This window comes from Saccopteryx leptura, chromosome 2, assembly GCF_036850995.1.
Source record: "Saccopteryx leptura isolate mSacLep1 chromosome 2, mSacLep1_pri_phased_curated, whole genome shotgun sequence".
NCBI classification, from domain to species: domain Eukaryota; kingdom Metazoa; phylum Chordata; class Mammalia; order Chiroptera; family Emballonuridae; genus Saccopteryx; species Saccopteryx leptura.
Window position 1 is genome coordinate 180,254,519 of NC_089504.1, and position 25,005 is coordinate 180,279,523.

Sequence of the window (25,005 nt, forward strand, 5' to 3'; positions counted from 1 at the left end):
AGCCAAGGACTCTTAAGTTCTCTTGGTTGTAACAATGGTTCTGTTTTTCTTGAATAACAGTCCTGCTCTATTTTTTTTTCTTTCCTTTATATTCCCTTTGCCCTAGATGAGCAGCTAATCCTTTGACCCCCTTCAGAAACACATTAAATGACAGATGACTTCTCCCCCAGAATTTCATTTAACAGCTCTCTTAACAATACTCCGATCAGGTATTTGATAGTTGGTCAAAGCCTGGGGTGTTTATTAACAGTTGAGCCAGATCTTACATCTCAGAACACTGAAATGTCGAAGCAGCATCTGCTTGATACACAGCAGCTGTGAGAGCTGTAAAGCACAGCCCAAATGTTGGCAATTCTCAAAAATGTTCCCAGATCTTACAAGGCAGAGGTATGCACCTGATGCATGTCATTGGGCTGGCAGTTTCCATCATTAGGACACCTCTGACCCACCTAATGAATAAGGAGCTCAATAACCTTCAACTTAACAGAAACAAGGCCTGATATTACTTCAAAAGTGACAATAACTTCTCCTTAGCCCCCTTAGAGGCCTGTTCTGGCTGTTTTCCTAAGAATTTTTTAAAATAATGATTTGTTTTTTTTTAAATTTTATTTATCCATTTTTTTAGACAAAAAGAGAGAATGAAAAAAAAAATAGAGAAGAGGGGAGGAGCAGGAAGCATCAACTCTCATATGTGCCTTGACCAGGCAAGCCCAGGGTTTCAAACTGGCAACCTCAGTGTTCCAGGTCGACACTTTATCCACTGTGCCACCACAGGTAAGGCCAAAATAATGTTTTATATATTATATTTTTATTATGGAATCACTGTATATTTTACTCAGAAAAATATGGAGAAAAACTATAAAAGAAATAATAAAAAAGCCTATAAGTATTCCATCACAAATACCACCTAAGGGCTTCTGGCCAAGATGGTGAAATAGGTAAGCATGGTACTTACCTCCTCCCACAACATCAAATTACAATTAAACCACTGAACAACCATTACTCAGAACCACCTGAAACCTGGTTGAATGGAAGTCCTACAAATAGAGATTTAAAGAAGCCACATCGAGACAGGTAGGAGGGGAAGAGACATGGAATCAGCTGGTCCCACACTCGTGTGGTGGATAAAAATTGGGAGGGATACCTTGGCTGTAGAGGTCCACAAGGAGCCAGGGTCCCAGCCCCAGTCTGAGCCCCCAGCACAGGGTACCAGTGTCAGAAAGAGAAGTCCCCATAATTTCTGGCTGTAAAAACTAGTATGGACAGAGACTGAGGGAGACAGAAAGCTGCTGGAGTCCCAGACAGCTCCCCTCTCTCTCTCTTTTTTTTGGTATTTTTCTGAAGTTAGAAGCAGGGAAGCAGTCAGACAGACACCCGCATGCACCCAACCGGGATCCACCCAGCATGCCCACTAGGGGGCGATGCTCTGCCCATCTGGGGCATTGCTCTGTTGCAATGCAAGCCGTTCTAGTGCCTGAGGTGGAGGCGGTAGAGCAGTCCTCAACGCCCGGGCCAACTTTGCTCCAGTGGAGCTTTGGTTGCAGGAGGGGAAGAGAAAGAGAGGAAAGAGAGGGGGAAGAGTGGAAAAGCAGATGGACGCTTCTCCTGTGTTCCCTGGCCGGGAATCAAACCTGGGACTTCTACATGCTGGGCCAATGCTCTACCGCTGAGCCAAAAGGCCAGGGCCCAGACAGTTCCTCTTAAAGGGCCCATGCAGACTTACTCAGACTCACTTCCTCTGAGTTCCAGTGCTGGGGCAGCAGCTTGAAAAGCACTAGAGACAGACAGATGGGGAGGAATGGAAGTATCTGGCATCAAGGAAAGAACTGGTGGTGGTGGTGGTGGTGGTGGTGGTGGTGGGGGAGCAGTTTTCTTTGAGACAAAAGTGCTGATAAGAGGCCACTGTTCCTTTGATGAGCCCTCCCCCAACAGAGTCAGGGGGAAGATATGATATCTGAGTCTACATCAACCTGGCTCACACTGTTCACCCACCGTGGTGATTCCCTGAGTCCAGGGGTCCCCAAACTACGGCCCGTGGGCCACATGTGGCCCCCTGAGGCCATTTATCCGGCCCCCACCGCACTTCTAGAAGGGGCACCTCTTTCATTGGTGGTCAGTGAGAGGAGCATAGTTCCCATTGAAATATTGGTCAGTTTGTTGATTTAAATTTACTTGTTCTTTATTTTAAATATTGTATTTGTTCGTTTTGTTTTTTTACTTTAAAATAAGATATGTGCAGTGTGCATAGGAATTTGTTCATAGTTTATTTTATAGTCCGGCCCTCCAACGGTCTGAGGGACAGTGAACTGGCCCCCTGTATAAAAAGTTTGGGGACCCCTGCCTGAGTCTTTGCCCCATCCTGCCTCTGGCAGCAGCCTGCCTTGGTTCACAGCTTAGACTTGTTGGGCACCTCTCAGCCCAGCACAAGTAGAAGCCATCTGCAGATTGCTTTGTAACTCATGCCAGGTGATCCCAGGCAGAACCCAGGTGGGTGCTGACCTTGACTTGAACCTCCCGGGAGGCCCCTCAGCCAGTACACCCAGATCACATAGAAATACCACCACTCATCCACCTCCACAAGGGTTTACACACTCAAGGGGTAAACTCACTGGGCACCAGGGCCCCAATGAAATAAGTCCTGCTCTGTGGGGTTGGCCCGGGCATTGCCAAAATGAGGAGACAAAAGAAATATGTTCTAAATAAAGAACAGAACAACTCCAGAAAAAGAACTAAACAAAATAAAGATAAGCAATCTACTAGACACAGAGTTCAAAACACTGATTTGAAGGATGCTCAATGAACTTAGAACTTTGACAGCATAAAAAAGGACCAGTCATAAATGAAGGCTACACTAGCTAAAATGAAGAATAATTTACAGGGAATCAACAATAAAGTAGATGAAGCTGAGGATCAAATCAGTGATTTAGAATAAAAGAAAATACCCAATCAAAACAGCAAAAAGAAAAAAAACCCTAAAAATGAGAATAGTGTAAGAAGCCTTTGGGACAACTTCAAGTGTGCCAACACTCACATCATGGAGGTGCTGGAAAAAGAAGAGAAAGAAGAAGAAATTGAAAATCTATTTGAAAAAAATCCCTAACTTGGTGAAGGAAATAGATATAAAGTCTAGGAAGTGCAGAGAATTCCAAACAAGATGAATCCAAAAAGGCCACACTAAGACACACCATAATTAAAATGCAAAAGGTTAAAGACAAAGAGAGAATCATATGAGCAGCAAGAGAAAAGCAGTTAGTTACCTACAAGGGAGCTCCCATAAGAGTGTCCAGTGATTTCTCAACAGAATCTTTGTAGGCCAAAAGGGATTGGCAAAAAATATTCAAAGTGATGATGCCTGACCAGGTGGTGGTGCAATGGATAGAGCACTGAGCTTGGACGCTAAGGTTGCTGGTTTGAGTGCGGGCTCATCTGGCTTGAACAGACTCACGAACTTAAGTGCACAGTTGCTGGCCTGAGCCCTAGGTCTCTGGCTTGAGCAAGGGGTCACGGGCTCAGCTGGAGCCCCCCAGTCAAGGCACACATGAAAAAGCAACCAATGAACAACAAAAGTACTGCACCTATGAACTGATGCTTCTCATCTCTCTACCTTCCTGTCTCTCTAAAATATACAGTGTGTCTGTAAAGTCATGGTGCACTTTTGACCTGTTACAGGAAAGCAACAAAAGACGATAGAAATGTGAAATCTGTACTAAATAAAAGGAAAACCCTCCCAGTTTCTGTAGGATGATGTGGCAGCATGTGCGCATGCGCAGATGATGACGTAACACTGTGTATACAGCGGAGCAGCCCATGGCCATGCCAGTCGAGATGTGGATGGTACAGAGGAAAGTTCAGTGTATTCTGTGGCTCGCTAAATTCGAATCCGTGAACAAAGTGCAACGTGAATATTGGCGCGTTTATAACGAAGTGCCACCACATAGGAATAACATTACTCGGTGGGATAAGCAGTTGAAGGAAACCGGCAGTTTGGTGGAGAAATCCCGTTCTGGTAGCCATCAGTCAGGGACAAGTCTGTAGAGGCTATGCGAGATAGCTACCTAAGGAGCCCTAAAAAATCTGTGCGTGAGCCCACATCGAACTGCACTGAATAGGAATGAAACTGGGAGAGTTTTCCTTTTATTTGGTGCAGATTTCATATTTCTATTGTCTTTTGTTGCTTTCCTGTGACCGGTCAAAAGTGCACCATGACTTTACGGACACATTGTAGAAGTGAGAGTCTGGCTAGACAAACCAGAGAAAGTGAATGCTTTTAGTATTATTTTTATTTCTTAATCTCTCTCTCACTCTCTCCCATACACTTGATTCTATAAGGATAAAGGTTAAACTCTCAGGTGCTGCTGTGAAAGGCTTTGGGCTCTATGAGACCCCAATGAGGAGGTTAATGGTACCACTTCTGTGGTATCATTTCCTATCTACGCTATGATAGGCATGTCAACACTGCCAATCTCTGAAGGAAGAGATTGGTTCAATTAAGCCAAGGATTTGGAGAGTGGGAAATTATTTTTCACAAACTACATCAATATCTTAAAAAAAAAAAAAAGAAGGTATTTCATTTCTGACAGCGAATGCATACACTGTAGAAAATTCAAAAAGCATTTCAAAGTGTAATCTTTAAAGACAAATATTCTTTTAAATGCATGTGCACTTCGGTTACTAAACTGTCTGTCCAGTCATCGTTCTACTGCTATAGCCTTTATGCCTCCAAGCAATGCAGCCCTATTTTAATTTCCTTTTGTTTTTTAAGCTTGGACTTCTCTATTTTCTTTCATAGACACACTGATAAAAAAAATGATTAAAAAAGTAATTTTTTGGCCTGACCAGGTGGTAGTGCAATGGATAGAGCGTCGGGCTGAGACACAAAGGATCCAGGTTCAAAACCCAGAGGTCGCCAGTTTGAGCACTGGTTTACCAGCTTGAGGGCGGGGTCACTGGCTTAAGCATGGGATCATAGACATGACCCCATGGCTGCTGGCTAGAGCCCAAGGCCGCTGGCTTTAAGTCCAAGGTTGCTGGCTTGAGCAAGGGGTCACTCGCTCTGCTGGAACCCACTGGTCAAAGCACATAAGAGAAAGCAATCAATGAACAACTAAGGAGCCGCAATGAAGAACTGATGCTTTGCATCTCTCTCCCTTACTGTCTATCTGTCCCTATCTGTCTCTCTCTCTTTCTGTCACAAAAAACCCGTAATTTTTAGGATTTCCACTAGATTTGTACAACTTAGTCCCATTCTGTGTATGTGTGTGTGTTTGTGTGTGTGTGTAGTTGCCAACACATCTGAGATGCACTGATGAAAGAGCTGGTGTCTTAGGTAATTACTGTTTGAATTAGAAGACTGGCATAAAAACTTATGACCACTGAGGGAAGGAGACAATGTGATAAATGTTAATAATCAAAAGATCAAATTTATCATAGTAAAATGGATACAAGCTTACTACTCTATGACTGGAAACAAAATTGATGTTTAAGGTCCCTGATCTTAATCAGAGATGAAATTCAATCAGATTTATTTTAAAATTTTATTGATTTTTAGAGAGAGAGAGATAAGAGGGGGAAGGAGAAGAGGGATAGAGAAAGAGAGAGAGAAACATCCATTTATTATTCCACTTATTTATACATTCATTGGTTTCTTGTATGTACCCTGACAGGTGATGGAACCAGCAACCTTGGCATATCTGGATGATGCTCTAACCGACTGAGCTATTTGGCCAGGGCCCCAAACTTGCTTGCTTATTTGCTTATTTATTTATTTATTTATTTATTCATTCATTCATTCATTCATTCTTGAGAGAGAGAGAGAGAGAGAGAGAGAGAGAGACAGACAGACAAGGGAGAGAGATGAAAAGCATCAATTTGTAGTTGAGGCACTTTTATTTTTTTAGTTGTTCAATGATTGCTTCTCATACATGTCTTGGGAGAGGGGGAGCCAGTGACCCCTTGCTCAAGCCAGTGAGCTTGGGGTCTCAAACCTGAGACCTCAGTGTCCGAAATTGATACTCTATCCACTGTGTGACCACTGGTCAGGCTCAAGGTGACTTAAATGTACTTCATGTTGTAATGCTAATTGTTTAGAAAACATGATAGTGTTTTATACTCTAATTTTTAAAAGTCTAATTGAAAAGTTAAAAAATGATGGAGTCTGAAATTTTTTCCTAGGATAAAAATTTATTCTATGCAATAGCAAAGACGTTTGTCCTTTCTTCCCATGTCAAAGAGAATTTTTTTAAAAACAAAAAGCTATCGAGTTTACTATGTGAGAGTATGTGAAAATGCCCAACTAGCAGTTACCAGATCTATTCTTAAAAAAGAAAAATCACTTTGGCCTCTCACAGGCCACATTTAACCATGTCAATCATATGGAAAACGCCCTTATCTCTTTTCCCCAACCCCAATCTAACTTGGGTAGGCCACTTAGAAAAGAAAACACATTTCCCACAAGGTAGAACTGGCATGGTCTTATCTCAAGAGGGAAGAGGGACACTTGCCAAGTAGAATGAGAATGCCTTAAGGATCTGCTAGCTATGTCTTCTGTCCACATGCAGCTTTAATATACTGGCAAGGAGTCCTACCAAACACTATTAGAACTGTGGTCAGGCCACATTAGTTGTATAGTTTTGCAGAACTATAGTTCTATATCATTTTTGGCAAAAAAAAGTTAAAAAATGAACTTGTTAAAGATAACCCCTGCTTGTATCAAATATAGTGCCAAAACAGTCCTAGTCCCCCAATTCTGCATTTACCAAGTCGTTAAGGAAAAGAATTTATATTATAAAAGGGATGAGAGATTTTGAGTTGTTGTAGTAAGTGCTTTGCTTTCTCTTGCAAGAATTTATTTATGTATTATATCCTCAAATTGGCTTCAGAGGCCAGTACTGGAGGATGTAGGTGACAGAGGACAGTGATCTTCCCAAACGGTTTATTTTAATCTCCTTTTCTCTTAAGTGAGGTTAGATGGCTAACAGCTTTTGAAGACAGATGAGTTACTCCTGTATTGTTTGATACAGATTTAGCTGGAAGTTCTAAATATTCCACTTACGTCACCCGTTCATCTATGAGATCTGAATACACTTTCTTAGAGCACTTGGCTTTTCAGTACCAGGATGGAATGTGCAGAGCCAAAGGCCCCTAATGAGTTAATTATATGGCCTGCTTCTCTCTTCCCACTCTACTGTTTCTGTGTCACTTATGCTAAGTATAGACTAATTGGCTGCAACACATTCTAGAAACTCACTCTTAGAGGAATGAAATATCTACATTACAAAGACTGGACAAATAGGGCTGAATATTACTTTTGACTTACGGTATCTGCCCTGGGGGTACTGATGTTTCATTGAAAGATGCTACTTTTCCTTTTATTTTTATAAAAAAGCTAACATTTATTGACCACTTATCCTGGCAAATTATTTTTATATTTCCTATGATTTTTCTGTGCCTAGCTCACTGTCCTTCATTGCCCACAAAAATCTTTTTGTTCTTCTATCTGCAGAAGTCTTCGGAGGCAGGTTAACTGTCCATACATTAACTGTATAAATGCTACTGGTAGTTTTGGTTTCTTATTGGGCTACCATTACACTGCTTTCCTCTAATGTAGGTACATCAAGAAAGTCCTAGAACAATTAACATGTTAACTTTCCAGAGACATTATTCTCTTAATGTATATTCTTAATGGTATTCTTGTGCAGGGGCCCCAGCAGAGAGCTGAACTCTGAGAAGTAAAAAAGGAGGCAAGGGGAATAAAATTCATCAGTCCAGACTCAACATCCTTTTCCCTCACTGAGTTTCTCGTCTTGGTCAATAACATCCTTCAGGATCAGGAAGGTGAAGGACCATGTTAAGTCTTTTCACAAAGGTTCGGACTTTTGTGCTTTGTTCTCATTTAAATGCAGCTATTTTATGAAAGAACAGAGTTCTTTGACTAAATCCTCATAATATTTTTGCTATACTGATTAGATATACTGCATATTAACTAATATATGTATATTGAAACTAGAAGTTATATAATTCACTTAGCCAATATTTAGTGAATTCTACTGCACCATGCCATATACAGTTTTAGCTGATAGGAATATTAAGAATAAGATCTGGCCCCAATTTACATTACAAAAATCAAAAAATAATAGAACTAATGTGTTGAGTGTATACAAGAATTAATATGTATAAATTCATGATTTATCTTCGTTTTAACTTTAATTTTGAAGTTTACTTCAAGTAAACCCTTAAATTGCTAAATAAACCTCTTTCCCTTGATTTGAGGCTTAGTCTGATTTAGTTTTCCTATAAAAAGTTATGAAATTCCACACATTTTAAAATTCTAATGGTCTCTGAGATCTAACCTCTTAATCAGTCTTTCCATCTGAAGCACAAACAGAAGGCTATTAATGAATTCCCGAGTGTTCCTGGTGTTATGCTCCTTACTCATTGTCAATCCTAATAGAAAAGAACACATCTAAGAACAGCCCTTATTCTAGACTTCTCTTGCAAGAGATCTATCTACTGGACAAAAGCAGGCTTATCTGGTCTACACTCTCATAATAAAATCTATAGCAAAGTCAGAGCTCTGTCATAGGTTTTAAGGTACACCTATATCATCTGCATCAAACAAATCTTATTAACATTGAGAATCTGGGAAGTTTCTGTAGCTTTTGAGTGAGTTTGACGGCTTAGCTAGAGAGCTACAGTCATGGAAAGAAATTCTGGTTGTAACATGGTTATACTACATTTAGAAATAGGTCAGTAAACTTCTAAAATTTCAGAAAAAAAATAACCTAAAGTTAAAGGCAAGGAACTTCAGAGCTCCAAACCGTGACCCCCTACTTCAGAACTACTTGTGTACATCTAAGTGACTCCCAACACATTTTATAGAGTGTGACTGTCTTACATTTATCTGCTGAAACAGATTAACAAATTATGACAAAAGCAAAGAATCCAGAATGATGTTATTTATACTATATTTACTAAGTACTTAGGATATTAGTTCTGGCCCTGGCTGGTCGGCTCAGCGGTAGAGCGTTGGCCCGGCATGTGGATGTCCCGAGTTCTATTCCCAGCCAGGGCACACAGGAGAAGCACCCATCTGCTTCTCCACTCCTCTCCTTCTTTCTCTCTCTGTCTCTGTCCCCTGCTTCTGCAGCCAAGGTTCGACTGGTTCAAGCAAAGTTGGCCCCAGGAGCTGAGGATGGCTCCATGGCCTCACCTCAGATGCTAAAAGTAGCTCAGTTGTGGAGCAATGGCCCAATATGGGCAAAGCATTGCCCAGTAGGGGGCTTGCTGGATGGATCCCAGCTGGGGTACAGGAATCTGTCTCTCTGCCTCCCTGCTTCCTACTTAATTTAAAAAAAAAAAGAATATTAGTTCTATCCCAAGCAGGATCTCTTCCTTGGCATCCCTTATAGGTGGCTTACTATTATTACTTGTTCAGTTAATAAAATATTTGGACCAGGGAATCACTTAGGATCCACTAACTTTCTCACTGCCATTATCTCTATACTGGTGACAAAGATTCTTCTTTGATCAAACTTTAGTCAGGCTCCTCTGAAGTTTCTTCTCAACGGGGCCCTGACTTAGGGCCTTCGTATTCATCAGGACACTGCCTAATTCTAGCAAGAATTCTGCTAAATTGGTTCATCAAGAGTCTCCCATCCTCACCCTCACACTCTGCTTGGGGGAATGTAAACTGGTACATCACTATAGAAAACAGTATGCAGATTCCTTAAAAAATTAAGAAGAGAGTTAACATGTGACCCAGCAATCCCTCTCCTGGGTATCTCTACCCAAAAAGTTTGAAAACATTTATTTGTGAAGATATATGTACCTGTGTTCATTTCAGCATCATTCATGGTGGCCAGAACAAGGATACAACCAAAGTGGCCTTCAGTGGATGGCTGGATAAAGAAGATGTGGTACATGTATACAATGGAATACTACTGAGCCATAAGAAATGATGACACACTGCCATCTGTGACAACATGGATAAATCTTGAGAATATCATGCTAAGCTAAATAAGTCAGATGGGAAAAAGTCAAGAACCATATGATTTCACTCATCTTTGTGATATAAACTGAAAGCAACAAACAAACAAATAAAAACTCATAGACACAGACAATAGTTTGGTGGCTACCAGAGAGAAAAGGAGGTGGGGGAAGTAAAAAGGGTAAAGGGGTCAAATATATGATGACAAAAGATGATGTGACTTTAGGTTGTGAGCATACAATGCAATATAGAGATGATGGATTACAGAGTTGTACACTTGAAACCTACATAATTTTTGTTTTTTTATTTTTTGCGATAGAGAGAGAGAGAGAGAGAGAGATAGGAACAGACAGGGACAGACAGGAAGGGAGAGAGATGAGAAGCATCAACTCTTCATTGTGGCACCTCAGTTGTTCAGTAATTGCTCTCTCATATGTGCCTTGACCTGGGGGGCAACAGCAGAGCAAGTAACCCCTTGCTCAAGCCAGCGACCATGGGGTCATGACTATGATCCCACGCTCAAGCCAGCAACCCCACACTCGAGCTGGCAACCTCAAGGTTTCCAATCTGGGTCCTCCGCATCCCAGTCCAATGCTCTATCCACTGCACCACCGCCTGGTCAGGTTAAACCTATATAATGTTATTAACCAATGTCACCCCGATAAATTTTATAACATTAAAACCCCAGAATATCCCATCCTCAATATTTGACAACTTCATCCTCCACCATCCCCCAGATGATGTCCAGCCACTCTGGCCTGCCTTAAGAAGGAATCTTTTAGGTCTCTTGGCCAGAATTGCCCCATAGCCCTGATGTTTCCTCTTAGTAAGTGTCCATCCACTGACCTCCATCTTGTTCCTTGGCTATAAATGTTCACTATTCCTTATTATATTCAGAGTTGAGCACAAACTCTCTCCCCACTACAAAAACCCCCTGCAGTGATTCCAAATAAAGAAAGTCTGTCTTACTGTTTGTTCTTTAACAAGTGAATAGTGAATAGTTTTTTTCTTCATTTACCGCAAGGAGTTCAGGTTTAGAGACCTCTAGTTTGACAAGAAAAAAATTATTTGAGATCTTAAATTAAATTAAATTAAATTATAGCAGGTGGGGGAGTGAGAGAAAGGAGATGAGTAGTTAATTAACCCATTAATAGCTGTGAGCCAACTACAGTAATAATATATGGCTCACATTCTTGAATTCCATTCCTTGGAACTTGGAATTAACTTACAAGAGGCCAATTATTATTATTTTTTATTATACATTGGTTTTGGGTGTACAGCTTAGTGTTTAGACAATCCTATACTTTACATAGTGTTCCCCTCAGTATTTCCAGTATCCACCTGACACCATGCAGATTTAACACATTACTGACTATATTTCCTATGCTTTTACTTACTTCCCTGTGACTATTCTGTCATTAACGATCTGTGCTTCTTAGTCCCTTTACCACTTTCACCCAGTGCCCCAACCACCCTCTCCTCTCACAACCACCAGTTTGTTCTCCGTCTCTATGAGTCTGTTTCGATTTTATTCGAGCATTTATTATGTTCTTTGGATTCTACATATTGGTAAAATTGTATGGTATTTGTCTTTTTTCAGACTGACATATTTCACTGAGCATAATGCACTCTAGGTCCATCCACGCTGTCACAAATGATAAGATTTCATTATTTTTCATGGCCAAGTACTAGTTCACTGTGGATATGTAACAATTTTTTTATCCACTTGTCCACTGGGCACTTGGGTTGCTTTGACAGCTTGGTTATTGAAAATAATGCTGCGATGGACATAGGGGTGCATATATTCCTCTGAATTAGTGTTTTGGGATTCTTCAGATAAATGCCAAGGGGCCATCCTAACAAGAAGTAACCAGCCACCAGACACCATCACGTCCTGCTTATGCTTGAAATTCCAGGACTTGTCCAGTACCAATCAATAGTAAATACTTCTTTCTTACGGACTGTACACCTATCAGAGAATTTGCCCTTTCCACATTTTCCTGCCTCCTTATCTGTACTCAAGGTAAATTCTTTCAAAACAACCTAAACCTTTCTTTCCAAAAACATAATATATAAAAAAGAGACTATGAACTGCAGGACTGGGCACATGCTTCTTTTTCTGCTGAGCCCTGCTGCTGAGTGTTTAGACTGCACGCCCAGGACCTGTACTTTTCTGGCTAGCCTTTGGCCCAGTAAACCCTATCTTTCAGAAAAGCTTTCGGCCATGAAATTTTTTTGTTGTTGTTTAACAAGGTCACTGAGATGAATAAATGTTAATTAGAAATCGTACTACAAATAGAAATGTCTGGTTCTGAGAGTAACAACTATTTCCAAAGCTCTGAGACTTTAAGTGCTTTATGGTTTGTTATAGTATAGGTGTGTCTATGAAAATTACAAAAGGCTACAGGTTTTGAAATATACAAAAAGGGGGAATCATTTAAAAAAATAACATAGGAACATTTTCTTTTAGTTACACAGCTCAGAAACCTGTTGCCAATTTTCTTGAAGCATGTTACCACGCCAGCAAATCAGAACAAAACATTCCTAATTTCTTGACTCAGATATGAAGAGAAACAAATTCTGTACTCAAAGTTGTAAGGAGATAGAAAATAGGGTTTACAACAAAATAAATCCTGAAGTCTGAACTATACAGTTGCTAACTGTATTCTGTTACTCTTCATTCAGTGAAAACCTACCCTATCTTATGCAGTATAAGTGTTACTCAAATAGAAGTGTGTTGGGGGCCTGCCTCTAATGAAAGAAGGAAGTTTCTGTTGTGCTCAAGGAGGATGTTAAGGCTGTTGGTGAGAGAGGCCAGTAAGCCAGGACAGTGGAATAGGGAAACTGAGACGGATAGTTAAATGGCCAAGCAGTTGATGGCCATCTAGTAAATCACAAAATCCTATCTTCTATAACCAAGTGTAAATGGTTTACACAGGTGGTTTTCAATCATTTGGGGACCAGTGACCTAACCAGCCAGAAATGGCAACACTAAACAGTTTTTATTTTTACCTATCCCTCTCTATGTCTCTGTCAAAAAAAAAAAAAAAAAAAAAAAAAGGAAAAACATAAGAAAAAATGTAAGTCTAAAATATAGGGAACACATCCATTGGCTACTTCTCACAGATCACAGGAATATAATGAAGAAAAGAGCCAAGTATGATTACCTAGTAACTATGAGATCTGATAGCTTATCTGACCAAGAGCTCCCAAACAGAGGCCAGCCTCTGGAAGGGACTCTTCTGTGATTAGTAGTTATTTCAAAGTCAGGTTAAAGGTGTGTGCATGCATGCTGTGTGTATGCATAGAAAAGTTGGAGAGTAAACAGACAATTCGCCATTTGTCATATTACCATTTCAACTCCAGCATCAAATCAAACACAACTGACTATGCAGATATTTAGAAGTCTACTGCTGTGGCCAAAGAATCTCATTCTGTCTGAAGCCTTTGATAGACATGGTTCCTCATTATACAGTGCTTACCAAGACTTGGCCTAAGATGGGAGAGAGGGAGAGTTTACCTATCGCTTGGAATGCAGGGGAAAAGATCAATGTATCTGTAGCTGTGTGTAAATATCAGAAACGAGTATTTGTGCTATTAGAGAAAGACAGGTTATATACAGGAATTTGATCTCTTAATGCTCAAGACAGAAATAGTCAGGAAACAAACTGACAGGTCGGAACATCAGGACTGGGTGTGTATGAAAATTCACACGTATATGGTTGCAGTGGCAAGGGGGCGCAAAGGTAAGAAGGGGAAAGTTCTGAGCAGAGGGTCCTTAGCTAATATTTTCAATTTAGTACATGCAAAAATTAAATTAAACCACTAACTTACACCATACATAAGAATAAACTCAAAATGGATTCACGACTTAAATGTAAGTCACAAAACCATAAAAGTCCTAGAAGAAAACACAGGCAGCAAAATTTCAGACATTTCTTGTAGCAATATTTTTACAGATATTTCTCCTTGGACAAGAGAAACAAAGGGAAAAATAAATAAATGAGACGTCATCAAATTAACAAGCTCTTGCACAGCAAAGGAAATGATCAAATGAAAAGGGAACCCACGGATGAGAGAACATATTTGCCAATGATACATTTGATAAGAGGTTGATTTTCAAAACATATAAAGAACTTACACTTCTTAACACCAAGAAGACAAACAACCCAATAAAAAAAATGGCAAAGGACCTGAACAGACACTTCTACAGGACATAAAGATGGCCTTTATATATATATATAAATGCTCAACATCACTAGTCTTCAGAGAGAGGTAAATTAAAACCACAATAAGATACCACCTTCATGCCCGTCAGCATGGCTTTCATCAATGAATCAACAAATAAGTGTTGGCAAGAATGTGGAGAAAAGGGAACCTGTGTGCACAGTTGGTTGGAATGCAGACTGATATAGCCACTGTGGAAAACAGTATGAAGTTTCCTCAAAAAATTAAGAATGGAACTGCCTTTTGACTTAGTGATCCTACTTCTGGTAATATAGCCAAAGAAACCCAAAACACTAATTTGAAAGAATATATGCACCCCTGTGTTCATTGCAGCATTATATACTCTTGGGCAAATAAGTTTGTAAAATCTGTATTTTCTGGTTTTGCTCACTTTTATTGTTAAAAATAGCACTGCTCATATGAATGGCCGTCGCCCAGGTGATACGGTTAATTACCTTCATGCTTGGGAAGGGGCTTGGTTATGCTAATGTGTGATGGAGGAGGGATTTTCATGATGAAAAGTTTTAAAAGGAGGAGCTAGGAGGCCATTTTGGAGAGAGGCCACATGGTGGTTGGAGAGAAAGTAGCAAGATGGAGGCATGCAGATGGGGAAAAGGAGGTGGCTGAGGCTAGTGGGGCCTTTGATCCTAAGAAAACTCAGAAAAGATTCTCCTGGTTGTGGTACCACAGAATGTGTGAATGGGTTTTGGTTCCTGTGTGTTTGTTTTTACTCATTGGCCGGTAGGAGTCTAGAATAAAGGTAATGGCCCACCAGTTCTTGGCTCTGCAGTTTCATTATGATCTATCCAAATCTAATGTGAATCTGCACGTGTTTGGCGGCTGCAGTGGCTGTGACTACTGGCCCTACATACACAATAGTCAAGACCTGGAAACAGTCCAAGTGCCCATCAGTAGATGAGTGGATAAAAAGGCTGTGGTACATTTACACAATGAAATACTACTCAGCCATAAAAAAGGAAATCTTACCCTTTGTGACAGCACGAATAGACCTGGAGGGTATTATGCTATGTGAAGTAAGCCAGTTAGAGAAAGATGAACACCATACGATCTCACTTATATGAGGAATCTAATGAACAAAATAAACTGACGAACAAAACAAACAGAGGCACGGATACAAGGAACAGACTGACAGATGTCAGAGAGAGGAGGCTTGGGGCTGAATAAAAGAAGGTGAAGATTATATATACATAAAACACATAGACCCAGACAACGGTGTGGTGTTAGCCAGAGGCAAAGTGGGTGGAAGTAGGTGGAGAAGGAAAAAGGGGCGAAATGTGGACAGAAAGAGATGTCGCTTGGGGAAGTGGGTACACGATGCAGGTACGGGTGGTGTTGAGCTGTACACTTGAAACCTGAGTGGTTTTGTGAACCAATGTCATCCCAATCAATTCAAGAAAAGATAAAAAGCGAGGTTCTCAGCGAGCTAGCAGTTAATTTCAGGAAAGGCACGGTGTCCACCCTGACCTACCACAGCTCTGCCTTGTCTCCACTCATTCTTCTTTCTCTCTTCTCTCTCTTCCTGACCTCCTCATGTGAAGAACCTTCACCTCCACTCCACACACACACACACCAAACAATGCCACATATCTGAAAATCTAAAAGGGGTCTTGGCTGCTCTGAGTTGTCCTTCCTAGATTTATGTCTGCCACAGTCAATCAGAAAATCATATTTAAAAATGCAAGTTCTGAAAATTTTATATACCATGAACAAATCCCATAGATTAACAATTTCTAGACAACACCCCTTTTACCTTGGGGGTAATCTAGGCTTTGGGCGGAAAAAATGATTTGGGAAAAACAAAAATTAGGAAGACTTTTTTCTACCTGTTTCCTTTAGTAGAGAATAGAATCTTCCACACAGGCACCGAATCCATCTCCCCTCCCCTCTCTAATGTTAACACTGCTTGGCACACTGATGGACATCACCATTTCCATATTACTAGTTGTGGATGCCCAAGCAAAGCTTTATTATTTGAGGATATAAAAGTGACTATGACAAAAGCGGCTTTGCACAGAAATACCAGAAATCCTACAAGTTGTGACTGATTTTATATAAGTTAACAGCCAATTAAATAACCTGGGGCATGCCAAGCCTTTTTGTGTTTCTAGAACGCAGTCTATGGGAGAAGGGCCACGTGCCCTGACTCCCTCGGCTCTAATCTGGGGCTCATTAGTGCTCACCAATGACCAGTGCTGATAAGCAGTGGCACAGGGGTACAGAGAGACAGACTGGGTAGAAAGAGCAAACCCTTGCATTTTGACAAGCTGACAGGTCCTGAAAGAGTACCAGCAAGAGAAAAAATAAGGGCTGGCAGGCTGAGGGAGACAGTTCCAAGGAACTGGATGGGGGTGACATGTGGCCTGAAGCCTGTAAAGACACATGAGCTAACAAAGAGTAAGCAGGCTCCTAGTATATTGTTAAAGTGACAATGACAGTGGGAGGAAAAAAGGTAAGTTTGTATATAATCTTTAGAATTGTTTTCTGTACCAGGGGCTAGCCCTACCTTGCAGTACAAAGCTACCATACACAAGCACCCACATGCAAATGCAGTAGCAGTTCAGTGAGGAAATCTAAGGGATGCAGACCATGTTTCTGCTATAACCAGAAGCCGTAATACGCATTAAGGGTGTTTGGAAAATAGGAAGCAGAATGAAAGAGTGAAACAAACTCTAGAATTCAAGCAAAGAAGACAAGGGACAAGAGAATGAAGAAACATACCTTTTCTTCATCGTGTAACTGTTCAGGTGTTTGCTTTTCTGTGATCTCCCTTCAGGGAGTATAATTTCGGGGTCACACACTTTGACCATGACTAACAGGAAGCACAGCCCTCTCCGCGCTTTCACCACTGTGCCCCGATACACGCACCACGCAATTTGGTGTGTGTGTGTGTGGGAGTTCTTCATCCTTAGATGCCTGGTGGGTTTCAGCAGCTATAATCTTCTTATATATGAGATGCTACTGCTGACAAGAAATAGAAAGCCTTTCCTGGATCACCCACAGGGAGCAGAGCCTCTGCCAACTTGTTATCTAAGCAGTGAGACCTCGAGTCGTTTGGTCCAATACACTTGTTATCTGTCTATCTAATACACCGTCCACACGTCCTTTCCTAAATGGACCACTTCAAAGAGCATTGCACAGCCATCCTAAGGCTGACATGTGTATCTCAGACTATGTTGAGACCTGAAGATTTTGTTACACGCCCATTTCAATGAAGATATATTTCTGTGCTCGAGAATAAAGTATCGGGTTCATGTGGTAGCTACTACATGTGTGCGTGTACATGTACCTCCCCCACACACAAAGTGTGGTCTGCTTGTCAGAGGCTGGGTCTCTCTGAATTAGCAGAAGGGCCCAGCATCTCCCTAGCTCTCGGAGCAATTGCAACTTGCACCTTGTAGGAAGCTTGGTGGTTTGTCTGGCTGCTTGCTTTATGTACTCTCACGTTAGTTACTTCACTCATGGAAATTTTTGTTAGCCACAGAATTAAGTAACTTAGGTAGGCCTCTGCATCACATGATCTTTTTTTTTTTTTTTTAACAGGGACAGAGAGAGAGAGTCAGAGAGAGAGATAGACCGACAGGAAGGGAGAGAGATGAGAAGCATCAATCATCAGTTTTTCGTTGCGACCCCTTAGTTGTTCATTGATTGCTTTCTCTTATGTGCCTTGACTACGGGCCTTCAGCAAACCGAGTAACTCCTTGCTTCAGCCAGGGACCTTGAGTCCAAGCTGGTGAGCTTTTTGCTCAAACCAGATGAGCCCGCGCTCAAGCTGGTGACCTCGAGGTCTTGAACCTGGGTCCTTCTGCATCCCAGTCCGATGCTCTATCCACTGCGCCACCGCCTGGTCAGGCGCATCGCATGATCTTAATGACAAATTTTATCTATCTGAACATTTCTCAGGCAAGAGCTGCTGTAGCATCTCATACCTACAGCACCATATTTCACAGACACCAAGCTCTATCCTTCAGTGCCAGGGAAGGCCATGTGGCTGGATGTGGCCACGGTCATGACCCACTCAAACTGTAGTTATGAACATTCATGCCCTTTGCTGGTAATCAAGTTAATTACTGGAGATCCGGTTTCAGAGACAAAAAAAAAGGTGTTTTGTTTTTGTGTGTTTGTTTGTTTGTTACCCAGAGGCTGCCTTCACCAGAAACAGGTTTGTCTCACTTATGTAGCATGTTATGAAATCTTTGCAGGGTCCCAATGACTGTGAAGCAGTGCAGAGCTGCAGCACGGGCCAGTGCATGTGGTAAAAGTGTGGGTTCTGCAGACAGACTGTCTGGCTTAACGCAATATTCTAGCTCCGACACTCAGGACTAGTTACTTTTGGGATAGTATATTTTATGGAAGTGTAATCCATAGTATTAACAGTTGTTATTTTCAAGAATCTGCTTCACTATCTGTAAAATGGGGAATAATAACGTCATCCTTGTAAGGTTTGAGTACATGTGAAATACACATTAGCTGACATTCGGACCCCAAGGACATCTTAATCCTATCATTTGCACTTAGCATCTCAACTACCTATCATGGATAGTTAGATAGGGACACGTGAAATGATATGAACAAACAGGAATTGGATAAGCAATATAATAGACCAGAGCATGGAAAATTACAGTCCATGGACCAAATCCAGCACTGAGAAATGAATAGCTTTGAAAGAGTGTGTAGTTCACCAAGTATAAAATATTTACTATTTGGACCTTTATAAAAACCTTTGCCAACCCCTGCAATAGACCAATTACAGATAATAGAGAAATTTCAAGATTAGAAAGGGAATTCTTATAATTTTCTCACAGATTAGTTAAAGGTAAATAATAATTACTGTTTTACAAAATCAAGTCATAATGAATATTAGTTGCATGAACAATAGCAACACAAAATAAAACACTGGCTTAATAGAAATTTGGATGTGGTAGTAGTCATAAAAAGAAAGTTCACAGGTGCAGAAAATTATAATTAGTAAAATTTCATATAGACAAAAAAAAAGTCCTAAATAAAATCTTTGTAAAATATAAATGTGGAAAAGAATTGATATGAAAATGATTCAATAAAACAATATAAAGAAGTTGAACATTTTCAACTACGTGTGTGGAAAACTGATAAACAAATTAATTGAATTAACTTAGTGTTAGCCACAGGAGATAGCCAGTGAAAATTCCTTGACATTGGAATAACCTGATTTAAATGTTTGTGACTAGGTCAAATATTTCCACCGAATCAAACATTCTCCAGGTTAAACAAGCATAGCACACTAACGAGGTTAAAGCAGTATCCTGTACTCATTTTGAGTAGAGAGCATAAGAGATGGAAGACACTCTGGAGATTATCTAGGTCACCTACCCTCTTCTCCTTGCCTCACTTTCTAAACGAAAAATTCAAGACCCGGAGAGGTAATGTGACTTGCAAACATGATTAGGACATGAGTTAGTACCCTTGCTTCACAGCTTGATGCTTCTCACCTTGATCAATTACAGAATATGTTGGCCTTATTTCATTGCCCCCCCCTTTTTTTCTGAAGTTGGAAACGGGGAGGCAGAGAGACAGACTCCTGCATGCACCCGACCGGATCCACAGGCATGCCCACCAGGGGGCGAAGCTCTGCCCATCTGGGGCATCGCTCTGTTGAGGCCAGAGCCATTCTTGCGCCTGAGGCAGAGGCCACAGAGCCATCCTCAGCATCTGGGCCAACTTTGCTCCAGTGGAGCCTTGGCTGCGGGAGGGGAAGAGAGAGACAGAGAGGAAGGAGAGGGGGAGGGGTGGAGAGGCAAATGGGCACCTCTCCTATGTGCCCTGACCGGGAATTGAACCTGGGCCATCCACACACTGGGCCGATGCTCTACCACTGAGCCAACTGGCCAGGGCACCAAAGCTTCTTTATAATAAATATATTCTCACTTCTTTAACTCCTTTATTACTGTATACATTTGAGCCCACAGCATTACTCTCCAGGACAAAGTAATAAGCTCTTAACTGGTCCTCTTGTTTCCAGTATTTGCTCTTTTCTGTCTGTCCCCTACAGACTGCCATGATGTAGTAAAGTCTTCATGACTGCTGACTGCACCAGTCTAACGACTTGTCACCCCCAAACCCTGCTCCGTGGTGGTTTTAAAACAAGTCAACAAATTCTTTATCACTCCCTTTTAAAAAGAGCCTAAGAGCCCTGGCTGGTTGGCTCAGCGGTAGAGTGCTGGCCCGGTGTGTGGAAGTCCTGGGTTCGATTCCTGGTCAGGGCACACAGGAGAAGCACCCATCTGCTTCTCCACCCTTCCTCTCTATCTCTCTCTTCCCCTCCCAAAGCCAAGGCTCCACTGGAGCAAAGCTGGCCCGGGCGCTGAGGATGGCTCCATGGCCTCCCCTCAGGTGCTAGAATGGCTCTGTCCACAATGGAGCAGTGCCCCAGATGGGCAGAGCATCACCCCCTGGTGAGCACGCTGGGTCAGCTGCATGTGAGAGTCTGTCTCTCTGCCTCCCCGCTTTCTCACTTCGAAAAAAAACAACAAAAACCCGAAGACACTCTGTCCCCTTAAATGTGGGATGGTCTTAGTGACTTGATTCTAAGGAACAGAATATGGTAGATGCAATAGTATGTAACTTCTGATTCTAGATCATAAAACACATTATGGCTTCCTCTTTGTTCTCATCTCTTGAATTATTCATTTTGGGTGAAGTTAGTCACTATATCACAAACTCATTCCAGCAACTTTGTGGTGAGGTCTGTAGGTAAGAGAGTGCAGGTTGTTGCCAACAATCAACACAAACTGTGATGAGCCATCTTGGAAGTGGATGAGCCATCCTTAAAACTGGATAACTGCAATCCTACCTGACACCTTGATGATAATCCCATAAGAGACCCCAAAGAAGGACTTAGAATCAGTTAGTTGCTAAGCTACTCCTGAATTCTTGACCCATAGAAACTACTGAGACAACAAAGGTTTACTGTCTTATGTTACCATATTTTGGGGTAATGTGTTATACAGAAAAGGATTAATCTATACACAACCTACATACTATCTGTAGTAAACTACCAAGATTATACCCAATTTGTTATACTGTTTATGCTTCTGTATCTTTCAAATACTGTATCACATTCTAAAATTATATCTGTTCTGCAAATACCTATTGTTCCTCCAAGAGGTAGCTCACATGCCACTGCCTCTGTGAACCCTGAGTTTCTTGTGGAGAACTGGGTTTTTCTATTGTACCTTTTACAACTCCTTCTACTGGAGAAAATCTGATGCTTAGCATTTCTTTTGGGGTCTTGAGACCTGTATTTTAACCCATATTTCTAGCGTTCTATAGGCTGAAGGTAGACTCCCGATAGTTTTTGAGTTATTTTCTCATTTCGGTCAGTTTTAAACCAAAAAATAAACACTTCAAAGCATACTTATGGAATTATTCTATGTAAGATTAGGACCCAGATGTCAATGATAAGGAGTGTGGAAAATGTGCTTTGCAGTTTGTTAAAACATAAATTCAGATATAAACATCCTGGTTTAATTTCTAGAAGATATAACAATATGAATAATATATTTTAAATAGTGACCTACCAACAAAACAGGAGAATGCAAACATTTAAGATGTTTTCCTTTAATACCAAAAATGTCCAAAGCAAAATTTGAATAAATTATTTTATGTTCACAGGCAAAGGAAACCAGACAGTCTAAGAGCTTTCTAGGTTTGCCAAATCCCTCCTCCTGCAAAAATTTGTGATTCAGTCTTGAAACTGAAGGAGAAAGGATAGTGTATGTTCAGTGTTGACTATCTTTCAATGAAAAGAAATGAAATCTTGCTAACAAGGAGCTTGCTTTTAAAACCTGAATCTTCACCAGAAAGAATCAGTCATCTGTTTTAAATATTTTAAAAAACTAAGCCTCCATTTGTGCTCTGCTTTGTCTCCCAGGAAAACAGGAAGACATGATACAGCCCAGCTACACCTCAATCAAGCATGCTCCTTTACTTCATCTCAGGAATGCTGACTGCCAGAGCCGGCAGGAACTTCAGTCTCATCATCCCGGGATCAGCAAGGAAGGGGAGGACACATCAAGAGAAAACAGTGCTTATGTTTTGGTTGATGATGCATTTTTGTGTCTGAGAAAATATTCCCTTATGGAAAACAGATAGTGATCCTACAGACAGACAGAATGTATAGAAAATAACAAATTAGTGAGGAGCTGAGGACAAGTTAATGAAAGGAATACTGTAGAACCCTATTGTAACAAGACCTGTTTAAATAGTTCAGACAAAATGTGAGTCAAATCATATACTCCAAAACATAACTCGTCAGCCAGTTCACAAAAGTTGCCAGTTCAATCCCCAGTTAGGGCACATATAGGAGCAGCTCATTATTCCTATTTCTTCCTCTCTCTTTTCTCCTCTCTTTCCTCTTCCTCTCTAAAATCAATAAATCTGCTGTGAATGAAAAAACAAAAAAAACAAAGACATAACAATAATATGATATAACAGTTAAGTGTTAAGCCTGTCTTCCAAAACTGGTATTAAGAGGAGGTTCTATCATATGTTAACTGGGGGCTGTGGGTAATGAACATGATATATTTAATAAGGTGCACTGGAACTGGATACTGACTAGAGCTAAAATCAATCTGGGAAACTGATAAACATGAATGGTGTTAGATTATAATCTAACACTGAGGAACAAACTTTTTTTCATTTTCTGTTGCATGAGGTTTTAGAACTGTTTCTATATATTTCTGCATCGCTGATTCCAAATCTGAAATCCATTTTTTGGTGCATGCTCTAGTTTTAATGCAATTTTAATTTCTTTTTGTTATAGTCAATGGCATGCATTGGTTTTTAAATTGGCGTTAAAGGGCAACGACTCTTGGATTGAACATAACCACAAGGCAATTAATGTTTTACAAACATCACTTTTACATAATTGTAGTTGTTTTTAAATGTAAAAAATTGTTATCTGATAAAAACACCCTCTTATTTTGTTTTAAGATGGAATCATGGCTTCTTCGAGTAGGCGTAAATGTAAGAATAGTCCTGACACCTTCTGTTATATATGTGGCTGTTACACATTTCAACATCAAAGGTGTAATATTTCATCATTTGTGACGTGCATTTATTGCCTATTTTCAAGATCCCCTTGGCGATTAAGACAAGAATTGGGGCACTGGCTGGTTGGCTCAGCAGTAGAGCATTGGCCTGGTGTGTGGGGGACCCGGGTTCGATTCCCGGCCAGGGCACATAGGAGAAGCGCCCATTTGCTTCTCCACCCACCCCCTCCTTCCTCTCTGTCTCTCTCTTCCCCTCCCGCAGCCGAGGCTCCATTGGAGCAAAGATGGCCCGGGCGCTGGGGATGGCTCCTTGGCCTCTGCCCCAGGCGCTGAAGTGGCTCTGGTCGCGGCAGAGCGACGCACCGGAGGGGCAGAGCATCGCCCCCTGGTGGACAGAGCGTCGCCCCTGGTGGGCGTGCTGGGTGGATCCCGGTCGGGCGCATGCGGGAGTCTGTCTGACTGTCTCTCCCCGTTTCCAGCTTCAGAAAAATACAAAAATAAATAAATAAATAAAATAAAATAAAATAAAAGACAAGAATTGGGCTCCTTATATTGTGTGTCATAATTGTGAGGAAATGTTTCATGACTGGACAAAAGGAAAATGCAAGGGAATGCCTTTTGGTATTCCCGTGGTTTGGCGTGAACCTAAGGACCACAGCAGTGGCTGTTATTTCCGTCTGATGCATACAAAGGGCATCGGCAAGAAAACACATATGATCGTATATCCTAATATTCCTTCAGCAATACGACCTATCCCACACTCTGAGACACTCCTGGTTCCAGTTTTCAATGGTTTTATTTCTTCTAAGGACGAAGAAAGTGAACATGGTGATAAAGTGTATTTTGATAAGATGCATGAGGAAATGGTTGTAGAATCTGAAGGGTCTTTTTCTGAAGTCAAGTAGTCATTAACCCCTCAGCAGTTTAGCCAACCCGAACTGAATGACTTAATAAGAGATTTGGGCCTATCAAAGAAAGCAGCTGAGTTATTAGCCTCCAGGCTTCAAGAAAAGAATGTACTTCACCGGTCAGCTAAAGTATCCCATTTCAGGAAGTGTGAACAAATTTTTGTGGACTGTCATGATATCAGTAGTCTTCTCAGCCAGCTAGGTGTTACCACTTACAGTCCAACAGAATGGCGGCTATTTCTTGACAGCTCTAAACAGAGTCTGAAATGTGTTCTCCTACACAACAGTAATGTTTATACAGTGGTTCCAATTGGTTACTCAACTCATCTGCGAGAAGATTATAATGACATAAAAATTGTCCTCGACTTTCTGAAGTATGAGGAGCATAACTGGATCATTTGTGTGGATCTTAAAATGGTAAATTTCCTGCTAGGACAATAGAAAGGTTTCACGAAGTATCCTTGCTTTCTGTGTTTGTGGGACAGCTGAGCTCGGGAGAAACACTGGACACAGAAGGAGTGGCTGAAACATGAAGCTCTGGAAGTAGAGATGCAAAATATTGTGAATGAACGTGTAGTTAATCGAGACAGGATTATTTTTCCCCCACTTCACATCAAACTTAGCTTAATGAAGCAGTTTGTTCAGGCTTTGAATAGAGAAAGTGAATGCTTTCAACATATTATTTCTGCTTTTCCTGCCTTGTCTTTTGAGAAGATAAAAGCAGGTGTATTTGATGGACCTCAAATTTGAACCCTCATATGTAATGAAGAATTTGCCAAGAAGATGAATAAGGAGGAGAAAGCAGCATGGCAATCTTTTGTGGCAGTTACAAAGAACT

General features: G+C 41.0%; 1 protein-coding gene across 13 annotated transcripts in view; it reads right to left on the bottom strand.

Moving 5' to 3' along the window:
* ERC1 (ELKS/RAB6-interacting/CAST family member 1) overlaps positions 1-25,005 on the bottom strand; it is a 544,893-nt gene that overhangs the window by 47,695 nt on the left and 472,193 nt on the right. The window lies entirely within an intron of this gene.